Here is a 15977-nt window from a genome sequence, read left to right on the forward strand (position 1 = left end):
TTTTAAACTTCAAATTAATTTTTTAGCATTTTTGAGCTGTCTAGTTCCTTTGTTACAATAAGTATGATAGTAAAATAATACATATCTAAATAACACATGCTTGTGTAGAAATGCCCATCTTGGAAGGGTTGACATATTCTTTAAAAAAAAAAAGTTTTTGAAAATTCCCTCCTGTCTCATCAGAAGACAAAAAATGGACTACCTGCACACTTTTTTCCCTTCTGTTGCTAATAAATAATGTTCCCAAAAATCAGTGGATTGTATGCATGTGTTTTCTTTCACTTTCTGGTTAGTCTGTTTTCTGAAGAAAAGCACACAGATAAAACATAGGTTTTGGCTGTTTGACTAAAATCTTAAAGAAAACTTGTTCCCAGGAAGATGTTTCAACATAATTATAAATGAGCACAGAAGTGCACATGCTGAACTACAGAGAAGTTTTTCTTTCTAGAGTTAGTGCTGAAAAAACTAAATCTTAATCTGTAAGAGCAAGCATCTCAATAAACATTTCATTGACCTGGTAATTTTTAAAGGCCTGGAACTTAAAGGGAATCTTTTTGTTTTCTTTAATGAGAAAGAAGATGCAGTTACAAGACAGCAAGTATTTAAAGAAGTTCAAATTGTATCATTTAACTTCACACAGGTACAAATGCACTGGTTCACAATAACACATCAGCAATATAGCTGTTGGTTTTAATGTTTGAAATTCAGACTGTGTGCCTACATATAAAATAAGCAAATAAGAGCTATTGTTTACCTGGAAAGTCATCTTCATAGCTTTGAGCATAATATCAAGAAGCTTTTCCTCAGACATGTCTGTATTTTCAAAAGCAGAAAGTATGATTTCTGCCTAAATTTCGTTGTCCTCTGAAAAAAAGATAATTTTATTCCTTTTATTTATGAATGAGTTGTTTGATAAGAAGATCATTCTTGCATTGGAATTTTTTTTTTTCCAAATCAATGTAAAGACTTTTTAGTAATAAAAGGGAAAATACTCCATAAACTACAATCAATGTTTAGGATGCTCTGGTATTGTGAAAGGCTGAAATACAAATCTTCAAAGTACTCAAGGGATGAGTTTCAGTAATGGATCATTTTACTATATCAAAGAACAATTAACTTATTCATTAAAAAATTAGAAACATGTCTAATTGTATCCATGGACACATCTAATGCTTATTAATTGAATTTCTCACTTGAGAAAATAACCTATTCAAGTATGAGCTGAAGTGTTTTCTTACATACTTACATCTCTCTGAAGTCACTGAAATGTAAGCAGGTGTAAGCAGAAATATTATCTTGGTTAGTGAAAATTATTCTTCAAAAGATTGACATGTAAGTGACTAGCATATTCAGGGCTAGGTATCATTAAAAATATGAAGAGTTCAACAAGAAAAAAAAGGTCTGTGTAATTTATTTTGACTTCTATATCATGACCATTGCCTAGACCTGAACATTCTTTTGCTGAGAGCGTTCAATTTGGAATCTAAATCAAGTTCATCTGAGCCAGAAACTTTATTTTTCCTTGCTAATGTAGCCTCACAGTCCGGCATTAGGAAAATATTATATGTGCCACCAGAGGCATCAAACAGCTGGAAAAATAAGCTGTTACATACTGGAGATTTTTTAGGGTTTCCATTTGGTTCCTAATTCTTTATTATTAAATGCTTACACTGTAGATCTTGCACTTAGCATTAAATGCTTACACTGTAGATCTTTCCATCAGAAGTTTTCCATCACTTCAGTTTCAGCCAGATATCTCTGTTTGTTGCTCTGCCTTGGCTGTGCCACGCCAGCTTCTGGGGATCTGGAGAATAAACACGTCTACTGAACTGATTTTTGTCAAGAATAACTCGGGCGTGTTGGTTCATTGATCCAGTCTGCCGCCCGTCCACTAAGGGGTAACATTCACACAGCACAGGTGTCAGGAGCTCTTTAATCTGCCTCGTTTCTGAGACACTTCCATCTCTCATGGCTGAAGGATTCATGCACTGTTCAGTCTGTCACCATTTTACTTCAATGTACTTTAAACTATATATTTAGAGATACAAAATTGAGGATGAAATGATCAAAATGGGGCATTTTCCTGTAAGTTATGGACCACAATCTGTCTTTACCTGTGGTTGTGGGTTGATTGAAATTGAATTAGGAGGGATACAAGCTGCCAAAGAATTTGCTCTCATGTCACAGACCAAAGGCCTGCAAGTCCTGACTTGTTCCCTTTTCATGTGATAGTTCTGAATCCCTTCAATTTTGGTTTCAACTGTGGGATATAAATGTTTGGTCATTTGTATAAAGCATCAGAGGGACATCGATCACAGCATAGCATGAATTTTATCCAGCCCAGAACAAAGAATCCTTCCAGGAAGCATAGGTCTGGGGGAAAGAAAAAAAAAAAAAGAGCAAAGAGGAGAGGAGAAACAAACAAAACAAAATAATGAAATGTGTGTTTGGGAAGGACTTCAAAACATAATAAATCAATGGCATTGCTGTCATGCTCTGCCAATCTAATTTGACCGAAATAGCATTCACAATCAGGATGCTTAAATAAACTTGAAGCCTTTCTTCTACTATCTGAATTCCACATATAAAAGTATCTGGCTAAGCTTAGAGGACAAAATAGAAGTGGAAATACAATTGATGACAAAAATTGTAAAGCCTGCCATATTTTCTAGCATTTGATATTGGCAACATGACTTTCAACCCAAATTTGTAATGCTTAAGAATCATCCAACAGTTCACATTTACTTGATGAGAACTGAGAAAAAAATAGAAGACAGATGAATCCAGCCCTTGACTTTAAAATATGTCACCATTTGATATAGAAAATACTTGCAGCACTTTGAAGTGTTTTGGCAAAACTTTGTAATAGGCAAGACTGCCAGGCTGCATCTGAGCTGGCAGAAGTATATCATTTATAAAACCCAATAGAGCACTGACATTTGCATGACAGGATATTTTATAGTAGCTCAGGAATTCTACTGTATTCTATCTCTAGCATTGGAACTTTTTCGTTTAGACAACAAACTGCTATGGACATTATAACTTGTGCACTTTAGTCTTCACTGAAAGTTATACATACCTTGTGCCTGAGATTTAAAATTCTGGAAATATCAGTGTCTGCAGTCCATGGGTATAAACTCATAAGAGTTTTTTGACATCTTTTCTTTTGGCTGTGGTTATACCAAACTGAGTAGCTACTCCTATGTGGCCCCTTGCCCTTAACTGTCCCGCTGCTAGATGCTATCTCCTGAGAACGTGGATACATCTTTATTAACCCATTTCATTGAAAATTAGTGGAACTAGTTTAAATGCTTACACTGTAGATCTTTCCATCTGAAGTTGGTCACAAGAGCATCTCAGCTGAAAGATCTGAATAGACAGTCATAAGGAGCAGAATAAAATTAGCTCTGGTTGGATGCAGAGATCAGGAGTCACAGGGGCTTTCATCAAGCCCCTCACCCAAAATTAGTTCTTCATTTCAACTAGTTCTCTTTCACTCAAAAAACCCCAAGTGTAGATTCAGGGAATTACAGAGAAATCTGAGGTCATGCACAAGTGGTTCTATTAATATAGATATAGATAGATAGATAGATAGATAGATAGATGCCAATAACATGTTAAAGAACAGATTTAAAAATAAATTGGAATTCTTCCTTATGATAATAAAAATGGGAAAATAAAAAAAAGAAACCTTAAGGAAAAGTGTCTGTTTAAGTATGGTGATCAGTTATTTATTTAAGGCCCAGAGAATGCAACAATCCTTTTTATTTTAACTAGGTACAAGACACAACTTTTATGAAAGAAAAAAGGCTTAAACCCACAAAAAGTGGTACAGTGAAATGCAAAGAGACATGACCAGATAAATATACCTTCCTGGAAAGAACACTATTGATTTTTATAGTGTTTCTTCTGCAGGGATTCTTTATTCAACCCTGGCAGCCTTTCAAAATCTGCATTTAAACAAAATTTTTTAAAGTGAGGATCCTGATCCATTTTCTCAATGTCAAGAAATAAAAGTGTACTCTTAATGAAAAAAGCACTCTAGATATAAAATATTTAAAATCTTCATGCTAGAATACTTGCTGGTTAAAAAAGTAGGGTGGGGATGCAAAGGACACTTAATTTTTTTTTTTTTTTGTGCCAGTGCCAACAAGCAATTCAGCCAAGAGGAGACTTAAAACCAGTACTCCATCACCATCCATCGGGCCAAAATCTTTTATTGAGAATGATTCTTGAAAATTATTGGACTCAAGGTGCAAAGACCATTTCAAGTTTCCAGTTTCCAGCTCACATGATGAGAAAGTCACCACAAAGATGTCTGTTCATTGATTTCCTTCTGCTCCTTCTTGCTTCCCCCTTCTTCCCCAGGAGTAATTTAGCTGTTAGTGGTCTTTCTTTATGTCATGTGCTAAACAAGTGATGATGCCAGGTGGTTTGAACTGTAGAACCTTCTTATTAAAAATAGTTCTTTCTCTCCTCAACAAATGTTTATGCACTGCAATGATTTTTCCAATTGTCTCAATGTTCAGTTTATGCTAAGGAAAAAAAGGGACAACAAAACAAAATATTTGTGCCTCTCATGGTTCCCTTCTTTCTCCCTCCTTTTCTCCCTCCCTTTCTGCATATATTCTGCACATTTTGGTAAGAACACTACAGTAGTGAGATTTCCATTGTTTGTTTGTCTGTTGGCCAATTTAGCAAGAGTTTTGAAAATCAGAATCACGTCACAGTTGTCCATACCTTTCAAACAGGTACACTTACTGTCCCAGACACACTGTAGCTGGGATTGCAGAAAAACAGAAGAAAACCTCTTTTAAGAGCAGCAGTCTCTATGCTGTTATATTTTCAGTCTCTCACTCATATGACTTCCTTCCTTCCTTCCTTGCTCCCTCCCTCCCTCGGTACCTTAGGTACCTGAGCAAGGTGCAGTCAGGAACAGAAGGCAAAAGAGGACAAAGCTGAGGTAGAACTTCAAATCACCTCTTCAGATCAGTGAAGGAGCTGCAAGTTACTTTAGGAACCTAGGAAGCAGAGAGTGGGAGAATAAACAAACAGAAAAAGACTTCTTAGGCTTTTAAATTCTCCAAAAGCCTCCTGATTCTCAGTCCTTACTCATAGCCTCTGCCAATGTCTCTTTCTCCATTTTTCTCAACTACTTACCACCTTGCCCTACTATCCTGAAAATCTCCACTCACTCCCCTGGCACTATACACCACTGCTGTTAAATTGCTTTTATACATACTGTTCAATGCCCTGAGCTGCCTCTTTAGGGATCTGCCATGGAGAGAGGACTTTAAATTCTGTTTTTAACTTTTACTGCTGCCACCATCTATTGTCAGTTCAAGAGGAATCACATTATTTTCCTCATTTCCTTCCCTAACACTTCCTTAACTATGAGCTTGCATTTAATCTCATTAATCTGAATTCTGGAGTGGTGTATAAACATCCCTGTGTATGTGGAAAAGGGAGTATGAATTATGCCATGATGAAAAGGCAAGAAAACAGCCATAAGGAACAGTTTATCAAAATCAAACCCACTTCCATGCAAATGAGTTCATAATATGAAGGAACTGAATGCACCCTGAGTTTTTTGCCTGTTAGGAATCTGTATATGTGGAGATATATTTGTGCTTTTTGAGCTGAATTCTACTGAAATTGTGAGATGGGGAAGTGACACAAAATGGAAAGAAGAAAAAGAATTCCCACAAGATAGTAGTGTTTCCAATTGTTGAATCAAATCTACCTTGCAATGACACATGCCCCTTTAAAAAACTCTCTCAGGAATTTAAAGACTTAAAAAAGCTTCGGGCTGAAGTGCACTATGACATTCAATCCAATACACTAAAAACAAATCCATACTGTAAAAATGTTATAAACAATGTCAGCAGCAACCATAACAAGAAAACAAAAGATTGTACCTTTCTTAGAAGTAGGCATATTTAAAAAATAATTTGGGATATATTTCTCATTACATTACGATTTAATGTGATAGCAGAAATCTCACTGGTGGGTGGGCTCTTGCTATATGAATAAAATGAAATACATATGTACATTTTTTCCAAGATTAGCATCTTTATCACATTCAAATACAGATTTATGTGGCTTTTATTGTACAAAGTTAGAAAACAATATGAGTTGCAAATAGCAATGGATAGGGAGATGTTGCATACCGGAAAGACTTAGGTCTGTATTAGCTTATTTTTTACCTTGAATAAGGATTCAGAGTTTTTCTATACTAACTTTAAAAAGGGATGCATTAGCAGATATTCATGCACACAATTTGACAATAGAGTTAAAATTCTTATTTCACAATAGCAAAATACTGTCAAATTATACACATCTTTCACTGAGAGATTTAGAATTGTAGAGAAATGGTGAAGAAGAGAATTATTCACGGCATATTTTACAGAACACATTCTTAAGCCTGACAGCAAGCTACAGTAATTTTATTTTCCTCGAATGCCTTCCTGGAGTACAGCGCAGTAGGAGATAGGACCTAAATTGTTCAGTGTCTCTGTGGCAGACAGTGCTGACAATGTGATCTTCCTCAGTGGACAGTGATTTCTATGCTATGTAATCTAATAGCAACAGCAGGCAGAGTAGCAGCAGGTTTTCTCTCTGGCATAAGGCAACACAAAACAGTCTGTACTGGGGATTTCTGAACTAGTCCGTTAGGTCATTAAAAAGAAAGAGTAAAAGCATACTAAAAAAAATCCAGACATCAAATAATGGAATAGTCTTTAAACCAGTTAGTGAGGATGGAAGCGACAGGTAACATTGTAGACTTTTATTATTAGAGAGATTCTAGAGAACCATGGACATGAAATCATAGTAATTGCCCATGTAAATATAATAAAAAGATGGTTCATTGTTGCAAGCAGTTCAAAGATTACAGTCTACATCTATAATAGTGCTTTCTGAGAAAGAGCTTTGAGAATATATGTGCTAAACAGTAAGCTTAAATCAAACTTGGAATTAAGGAGCTAAATTTTCTAAGTAATTCAGAATTACCTAGAGTTATTCCCTGAGTTACTCCCTGAAAAAATGTTATGAATTTAAAAATGAATCACATCAAATGCATAGGCTTCATAGCATAAAAAATGCAGAGCGTAAGACGCAAAAGTATGAAACGCAGTGGAGTATGAAAATTACAAGATTAAGTGTTATCAAGTGCTAAGTCTGGTTTGGATTTTATTTAGCACCTATTCCTTCCTTGTTAACAGGACCTTTGATGAGTGCCCTGAGTGTCTGAGTTATTTCACTGGTGCTCTGGACTACACATCCAGGTTAGGAGATTTTGCCAGACTTACTCAGTGGTACATCACTGGGTTTGCCTAATTAGTTGAATCACCTGGATGTGCTACCTCAAAGATTAAAGTGCCTCAATGTCTTTGTAAAATACAAAGCAAAGAAGAATACCTTTTATTTTAAGTAAAGTTAATAAAGTCACAAAAGGCTTTTCTAGTCTCCCAGCTGGAACTTTCTCCTTGAGGTGAAACGTTGGAAGCAACTGAGTATAGATAAGCTCCAAATATTAAAGACAGTTTGGTTCCACTATTGAGAAGGGGAAATAGAGGGTTCTGGAGCCACTGAAGTAGTTCTGTTTATGCTTCTTCTTTGAAGGTTAAGGCATGTCAAGGGAATATAGCTGGTGACTTTGCTATATGTATTCTTTAGGCAAACATGTACCTTTCAAAAAGAAGAGAAATTCAGAAAGTATTTTTTTAGTTAGGTTGTACTGTTGCTTAACTTGATTTGTCTGCTGTGTGATCATGGAGTTCTTAGACCTGTTTAGTACCTTTGCAGCAGTAGAGGACAAACAGAAATAAGTTCAAAACCTCAGGTTTTGGCTCACATTTCAATGACTAACTTTACACTGGGAAATCATCAATTTCACAATAGACAGAACACAGATCTTAATGGTGAAGGGAATCATATAAAAATATATGCTCTTATCAGAGAACAGAAAGAAACACATGAAAAAAATATAAATTGAAGTTATTAAGGAATCATGGTTCATTTTAGTCTTTGAATGATACTAGTCCAGATTGCCACCAAGTAATTTTCCTTTGAATGAGACAAATCTCCTTTTAACCTTACATTAATTTTAGGTCAGCTTATCTGAAAGCACTGGAATGATACCATGGAAAATAGGATAAGAACACTACATTTGTACACCTAACTGTAAGTTAATTATTCTGTTGCTGCTAGTCCAAAAGGTAAAAATAATTTTGTAGGACATTTTCTGATTGTTAATGGGTAGACAAATGTTACAAACATGACTTCTTCCTTCTGTCAGCATTAAACAGACAAGAAAATGTCCAGGAAGTGCACTTTGATGTTTACATAAAAGGATTCGCCAAGGCAGTGCTTAATAGGAAATGAATCTTTATGCTTTTTAATATGTTAGTCTTAAACAAGCATAATTGAAATCTTCTGTCTGAAATACAAACAGCCCTTGTTTTACTTCAGTAAGCAGACATGATTACTGCTGCTCTGTCAAAGCCCTGTTGCTTAACTGTCTTGGGCTTTCAAATCAAATTATACATCCTCTCCCTCCACTGCATTGAAAGATGATAAAATAAACAAGGCAGTCACAAAACACTCTCATTTTTTCCCCATTGGTCTAGTAGAATCCAAAAGAGGATGAAGTTAAAAAAGAGAGTGGATAAATCCCCTCTTGACCCTCTGTATTAGATAAAACAGGCTAACAGAGAGAGGAGCGATCACTTTACAGCAGAGATGAACTTCTCACAGGAAGTTTGATAAATTGACATCATTCCAGGCAATTTGAGGTAATTCATGTCTGAACAGTGTAATTACTAGATATGTTTCCAGCATTTGGAAACACTCTGTATCAATCACCACAAACATTTTAAGCAACAATTTCTTCTAATGGGAAAAAAATGAAAAGGAAGAGAGGAAAAATAGAAAAAGACAGGTGAAAAAATGCTAAACGGTAATTTAAGTATTTTAAAAGGTAAACAAAATATTAGAGCTGGAGGAAACATATGCCACCTCATTTTGAGGCAAGGAAGAGAAGACCTGATGCGAGTGAGATGGTTTCAGAGGGGAGGCAGTTTATCTGATGCCGGATACATGGCCGTGCTCTATCATAATGTGCTCCCATTTTCAAGGCAGGTGTGACAGTACAAAAAGAGCAGAAAAACACAGAAACAGCAGGTGAAATAAATCCATTGTGTATATACACCACAAACTGAGTGTGAGAAGGTCATTTTTGACACCTACTCCAAAGAGAGAGATAAGGCTGTTTGTTGGGTGGAACTGTAATATATGGAAACATCTGAGCTGTTGGGCTCTTTTTCCCATTGCCTGTACAGGAAATGTTTGACCCACTGACATGCTAGATTAATTCCCAGTAGCATGTTTTCATAGAACTCTTCTTTACTCAATTTCATACGGGGCACATGAATTTAATTTTTCACGCTACATGTAAGGTTGCAATTAGTCATTTTTTCATTTATAATCACATTTATCAAAGTGGTGAGAACCAGCAATAAAACATGTACTAATTGACTTTCTTTTATTTGTAATGTCAGATAAGAGGCAAGCAAGAAAAAATGAATGGCTGTTCCATATAGGCCATACAGAATATATTTTTATGAAGACAATTCATTGTAATTGCTCTGAATATTACCCTGGTTAGCCATGAATAGGTTCTGAACAGATGTTCAAAAACATTGTCTGGACTGTGCTCCAGCTGTTTTAAATTCTTAACAAATGGAACATGTCTAAGGCTCCTGTTCCTTCCTGTTTCATTCACAGCTATGCTCCACTCTGTGCAGCCTGCTGCTGTATTATATGATGTCTGCTATGTGATGCATTTAGTATTATATGATGAGGCTGGAGTTTGGCTTGACCATATCTGTAATTTACCAAAAAAATCACTTTGAAAAATGAATCACTTTTGAAGATAAAGGTGCATCATCATGTGAGAGTCACTCTTGGCTACATTGATGGGTGTTCTTCACTAATATTACTCCTAAAAGAAAGTTATTTAGCTTATAAAAAGATAGAAATCCATGTCTTGACAAGTATGTCTTATGTCTCAATTAAAAAGAGAAGTGTAGCTCAGTTGTGGGTTAAGTGTTAAATTCCAAGGTTCACACAGAAACAGGTGTGGATCATAGTCTTCTGAACAGGATATTGTAAACCTGAGATCTAGTGCCTGAGTTAGAATGTTTTTCAAATTTATATCTAGTAGCTGTCAAAACTTTAGGTCCCCAACAATAAAGTGACAGGTCCTACTGATTTTGGGGCAGGTATCATTAGTCGTACACAAAATATATAAGCATCTACAACCAACCAGATTAAGTGGAGGGGATTCCCTTTTTTACTGTTGCTTTTTGTAGTGAATCTTACTGACTCATGAGGAATCTGATAATGATCACTTTGACTTCTTCAGGGTCCTTTCTATGGCAAAGCAATGAGACTTTCTATTTTATAAACTATATCTTCTAGTGCAAACTTATCTAAAGCAAACTTTACTCAGTAAAGTGATTGTGTAACTATTTTTATACATTAAAAAATAGAATTAAAATAAGACTCATCCTTTACTACAATCTTGAACTTATTATCCAAATGGATTTTATTTGTACTGGTTACACGAAGACAGAAATGAAAAAGCCCAATTTTGTGGATAAGGTTAAAAGAAGGTGATAGGGGCTGAAGAAATAGGCAGCAGAATTTTGGCTATATGATGGGAGAGATGCTTCATTTAAACATCTAACCAGGAATAAAAGAAAAGAAACTAGAAGAAAAAGGCAAAAGTAGACAGAAGATTCCAGGAAGGAAAAAGTGTCCATGGCTTCAAATACTCACTGAGCTGCATGTTTCCACAGGGCTGTTCTCCAGATTCCCATTCTCCCGTCTGTATGTGCATCCAGGGTTATAAATTTCACACTTCATAAGCTTAATATTTAATTCACCTCAACAGTATATTTCCTGAAAAGGATGAATAAATTTCTGGTTATTCTATAACATAAGTTGCATGTGATTAAACTATGTATTCTCTAGAAATCCTTGAAGTATTATCTTTTGTATGAATATGTTATTTCCCAAGATACTTAGATATATGTGAAGGAGACGCATTTCAAAAAAAAGAAATTAAGGGAGAAAAACAGTTGTGTGTAAGAAAAAAGGATAAAACCCCTACGGTATTAAAATTCATAGAATCACATTTTGATGTATTTAAATATACATGATATACATGTATATTTTTATATGTGTGTGTACAGGTGTATGCGCACATGCACACATTTAGAAACATATACATATTTTTATATGTACCCATAAACATGTAAATACATATATATAATATTTGTATACATAACCATATATACTTATATTTTGTTTGTGTTATGTGTCCTGATGCATACACGCACATACACTACTGAAATACTTTTGCCAAAATAGATAAAAACATACCAAAACTTGACAGAAATAGAAATTTCAGGTAACAAAATAATAAAGCACGTGAGGTCACCCTAGCAGAGTGAAGGACTGAAAAGATTGCAGAAGGAACACAAGTGGAAGGTGACAAAAAAGAGACTATACCATAATAAATTTGCTAAAAGTTCAACAATTATCAATAATCAAAGTTATCAATTACCAGTTATCAAGGAACTACAAAATAAAACCAGAGTCAGACCTACAACTAATGAAAGAAATCTCTTTGAATTCACAAATAAACAGTAGTAATCCTTGCCATGGATGTCACACTTTGATTGAATAACTGGTGAAATAAATTAAGAAAAGATGAGAATTTATAAGATCAGAATAATGCCAGTTAGGCGTCTTGGGGTGACTTTATAATGTGTATCCCATTTCGCTGCCCTATGCCCAGAAATTAACTTTGTGCCTTCCTATGCCTCTAAACTGAGCCTGAGAGGGGGAAGGAAAAACTGAGCAAAACTTTTTCAAAGCGGTTTGCAGCTTGTTCAAGGTCACTCAGAGATAGCAGGTTTTTTTTGCCAGCTGCGGCAGGGAAGTGAGGAAGCACCCGGCTTGCTGCTTTCCAGTCAGCTTTTGGCCAGTTGTTTCAGTTTCTTTTTCTCTGGAGAGAAACTGAGAGTTGAACTTTGTTTTTTTCCCTCCCCTGGAATTTCGGATTTTTTCAGTCCTTTGCTGGACTGCTTCAATATCAGAGCACATCGGGAGGACTTTCCACCGAGCACAGAGGGCCTGGCCCTGGGCCAAGTCCCAGCTCCGAGGAGACCAAAGGGAGGACTCTAACACTTTCCCAGGTTTTTCCTCTACAGTGAGAGATTTTATTATTTAGCATTATTATCCTTTTCCCATGTGTTTGTTAAATAGTTTTTATCTCTTTCACTTTCCTTTGAGGAAAATTTATTTTTCCTGAACCTGGTGGGGGAGGGGTGGTTGTGTCTTCCCTCAGAAGATATATTTCTAAATTTGGCCAAACTGGAACAGATATATAAACCATCAGGGCAAGAATCCTGTATAGGTATCTAAACCCATAGGATTTGCTATGGGCAAAGTTTTCTATGATAATTCTTTTATAGAAGGTTATTACGTTTGGTGATTCTGATTTTCAAAAGTACATTGAAAGCTGTACTTTTTTTTTTTTTTTCAGAAAAGAACTCTACATTCAGTTACATGGAGTTCATTTTAATGGTAAGGACACAAACATGTTAATATAGTGAATAATAAAATTAACAAGTTTGACTATAAGAGTGCTTGGGTTGGAAGGGACTTAGAAGATCAACTAGTTCCAATGCCCCACCATAGGAAGGGACATCTTCCACTAACTGAAATTGCTCAAAGTCCCATCCAGCCTGACCTTGAAGACTTCCAGGGATGCAGCATCCACAGTTTCTCTGGCCAACGTGTTCCAGTGCTTCACCACCCTCACAGGTGGTGAGGTCACTTATGTCTAAGCTGAACCAACTCGCTTTCAGTTTAAAGCCATTCCCTCTTTTCCTGTCACTACATGGCCTTGTAAAAAGTCCCTCTCCAGCTCTCTTATAGGCCCCTGTTCGGTACTGGAAGGAGGTTTCTCCAGGCTGAACAACCTCAGCCCTTTTAGCCTGTCTTCACAGGAGAGGTGCTCAGATCATTTTGCCAGCCCTCCTCTAGACTAACTCCAAAAGGCCCATGTTCTACGTAAGCTGAGGGCCCCAGAGCTGGATGCAGCTCTCCAGATTTCAGGAGAGTGGAGTAGAAGGGGAGAAAATCACCTCCCTTGACCTGCTGGCTGTGCGTCTCTTGACACAGCCTACAGTATGTTTGGCCTTCTGAGCTGCAAGTGCACCTTGCTGTCTGGTCATCTCAAGCTTCTTGTCCACGAAGACCTCCTAGTCCTTCTACTCACGGCTGTTCTAAATCCATTTTCCATCACTTGTGCTTGGGATTGCCTGGCCCATGTGCAGAACTTGGCCTTGTTGAACGTCATGAGGCTCACATGGCCCTACCTCTCAAGTTTGTTGTGGTTTATAATTACTGTAAACTAGGGATGCAAGCAATTTCCCGCTTTTATCCAAGTTTGAAAACAGGCATATGAATAGAGATCCATCTAATTTTTGAAGACTGGATATAATCATCTGATGAAACAACCTGAGAATGCAAATCAACACCGTGTTTTCCTCGCTGCATCATTTACCTAGGGAAGTAACGATTAAAAGCTACCAGGGCAATGGTATTATTATTCCTTTCAATTTCTTCAAAGTCATGCTCAAGCTATGGGACAGCATAGACCTACTAGTAGCACTGCTAGGTTCTGTAATTTGCTTGCAGTTTGCACTGTCTTAATAACTGAATCTGCATCCTCTGTGACCGAGGAGTGAAAGATTCACATACACAATCCATCAAGCTGCAGACAGCCTCAAGATTTATCTGAACATGGTTTCCTGTTATTGCACTGTGATCAAAAGATGAGCATATTGAAGCCCAATTAAAGAACACAGCAATTAACTGGAAGCCTATAGAAATAAAACTTCAAAAATAAATCATCTGAAGTTGAAAAGACCACGGAGTGTAGCAGCTGTTACGATCTATATTATTATTACACCCTTTAGCACTGAGAGTTTATCAAGATGGCAATGAGATACATAAGACATACTACTTAGCTTTCATAAACATTTTAAGGGTCCAAGCAGTTAAGAATGGGACATTTTCACATCCATCAACATGCACGGTGTTTTAAGAAAATATCCTATTTCCTATAATTCTTTCAAGTTATTTAAAATACTATATCCTGATTACTGAAAAATGTAATTTATTTATGCCGCATTTTATTTTTTTTCTCTTAAATATTTACAGATTCCCTCTATTTGAATGTATACTGTTTCCATAAACCATTAAAAAAATGGAGAACATGGATAGGGTTTGCTAAGTTCCTGGTAGTATGTGCCTGTGCACAGCTGTGTGTGTGTGTGTAAGTGGTTGGGAGCCAGATTAAGCTGGAACATTTGCACCAATTCACTAGTTCTGCAGATCTAAGCTTATAGCCATTGAAAATTACCCAGGAGGAAAAATGAACCCTTCCTTCCCTGCATCATACAGCACTGAAATTTCATTCTTTTTCCTCACCCCCACCTTCCTAGAATAGAGGAAATATTCCTTTTAGCCCTCCAGCTGTATAAAACCCACTAAGAAAGTGACAGATACAGCTATTGCCCTCCCCTATTACTCTTAAATATTTTATTTTTATTTAGAAGAAAAAAAAGGAAAGGAAGGAAAAGATAATAGTTACAAATATCTTAAATATTCCTACACTAAGTACATTATTATGTTTTAGGGCTCTCCTTTCTGCTTTTTGCTTTGCTAACATACACCGTATTAGGCTATCCCAAATATTTAGATACTAGCAGAACCACAGTATACATTTTCTTTTTATCTCATGCTCCTTTCTATTGAGGAAGAACTGAAGTACCAATAATGTAGACCAAACCTTAAAAAAAAAAATTCTTAAACATAGTCTGTTAGTGTCAAACATTTTCAAACCTTTCCATGAACATTTGCCATTCATAAAAATTTTATAAATAGAAGTGCATTCACACCAAATCCTGAAGAATTATCTCTTATTTACACATACTCTTTGTATGCTAAATGAATTAATTTGGTAATTTTGCTAATGAAACACTCTCCCCAGAATGTTGACAAAAAACCCCAGAAAATGGCATTTAACAAAACAAAAATCTTCTAATGCAGATATTAACAGTTACACATTTATATTTAAACTCAGCCCAAGCAATTCTGTTCTTCAGAAGGAATCACTTTATGATAATTAATTTGACTTTCTACGGATGCAAAGGGAAAATTTCTTCTTGTAACAACTCTAAACCCAGCAGGTCTATAGAACACCAGTGGACCATGGTTTTTAGTTTGATTAAAGTTTTAAACCCATAATACTATGTGGGGTTCACTAACGATAAGACTTGTAAAATGTCTATGCATGCAAAATGAAAGCAATGTGGTTTGTCTGAAGGCAAATCAGCTTTCAAATGTAAAGTGATAAAAAAGCAGTTTTACTCTGTTAAAAGTTCATACTTACTTTTTTTAATGTAGATATATATCCTTAAATCAATTGCTAAAATGTTCAAAAATATATAATTATGTTGTTCAGTGTTAAGCAATTATTGCTGGTTTCAAGGCCTTGCTACGATAACATGCCTAAGGCAAACAGTCTGTGCATTCATGAATATTGGAAAGAGTAAGTCATAAATCTATAATCTGAATATAAACATTTTTCAAGCTGCCTGGAGTCTGGAGTTTTTTATTTGTAGTAACATAAATTTCGTTTGAAGACTGCTGGTTTTATTTGCCTGCCCACAATTTCATAGTTTGTACAGTATTTTTACCTGTAATCATGCATCCACCCAATAATTTCTAAATTAATAAAGGCTGCCAAGGAATGAAAAAATACAAGGACACTGTGTGGTCAATCTTTTTTTCACCTTCAGTGATGCAACTGCAGTGGAGATTTTGTCTTGTCT

Source organism: Coloeus monedula (assembly GCF_965178545.1).
Source record: "Coloeus monedula genome assembly, chromosome: 1".
NCBI lineage: Eukaryota > Metazoa > Chordata > Aves > Passeriformes > Corvidae > Coloeus > Coloeus monedula.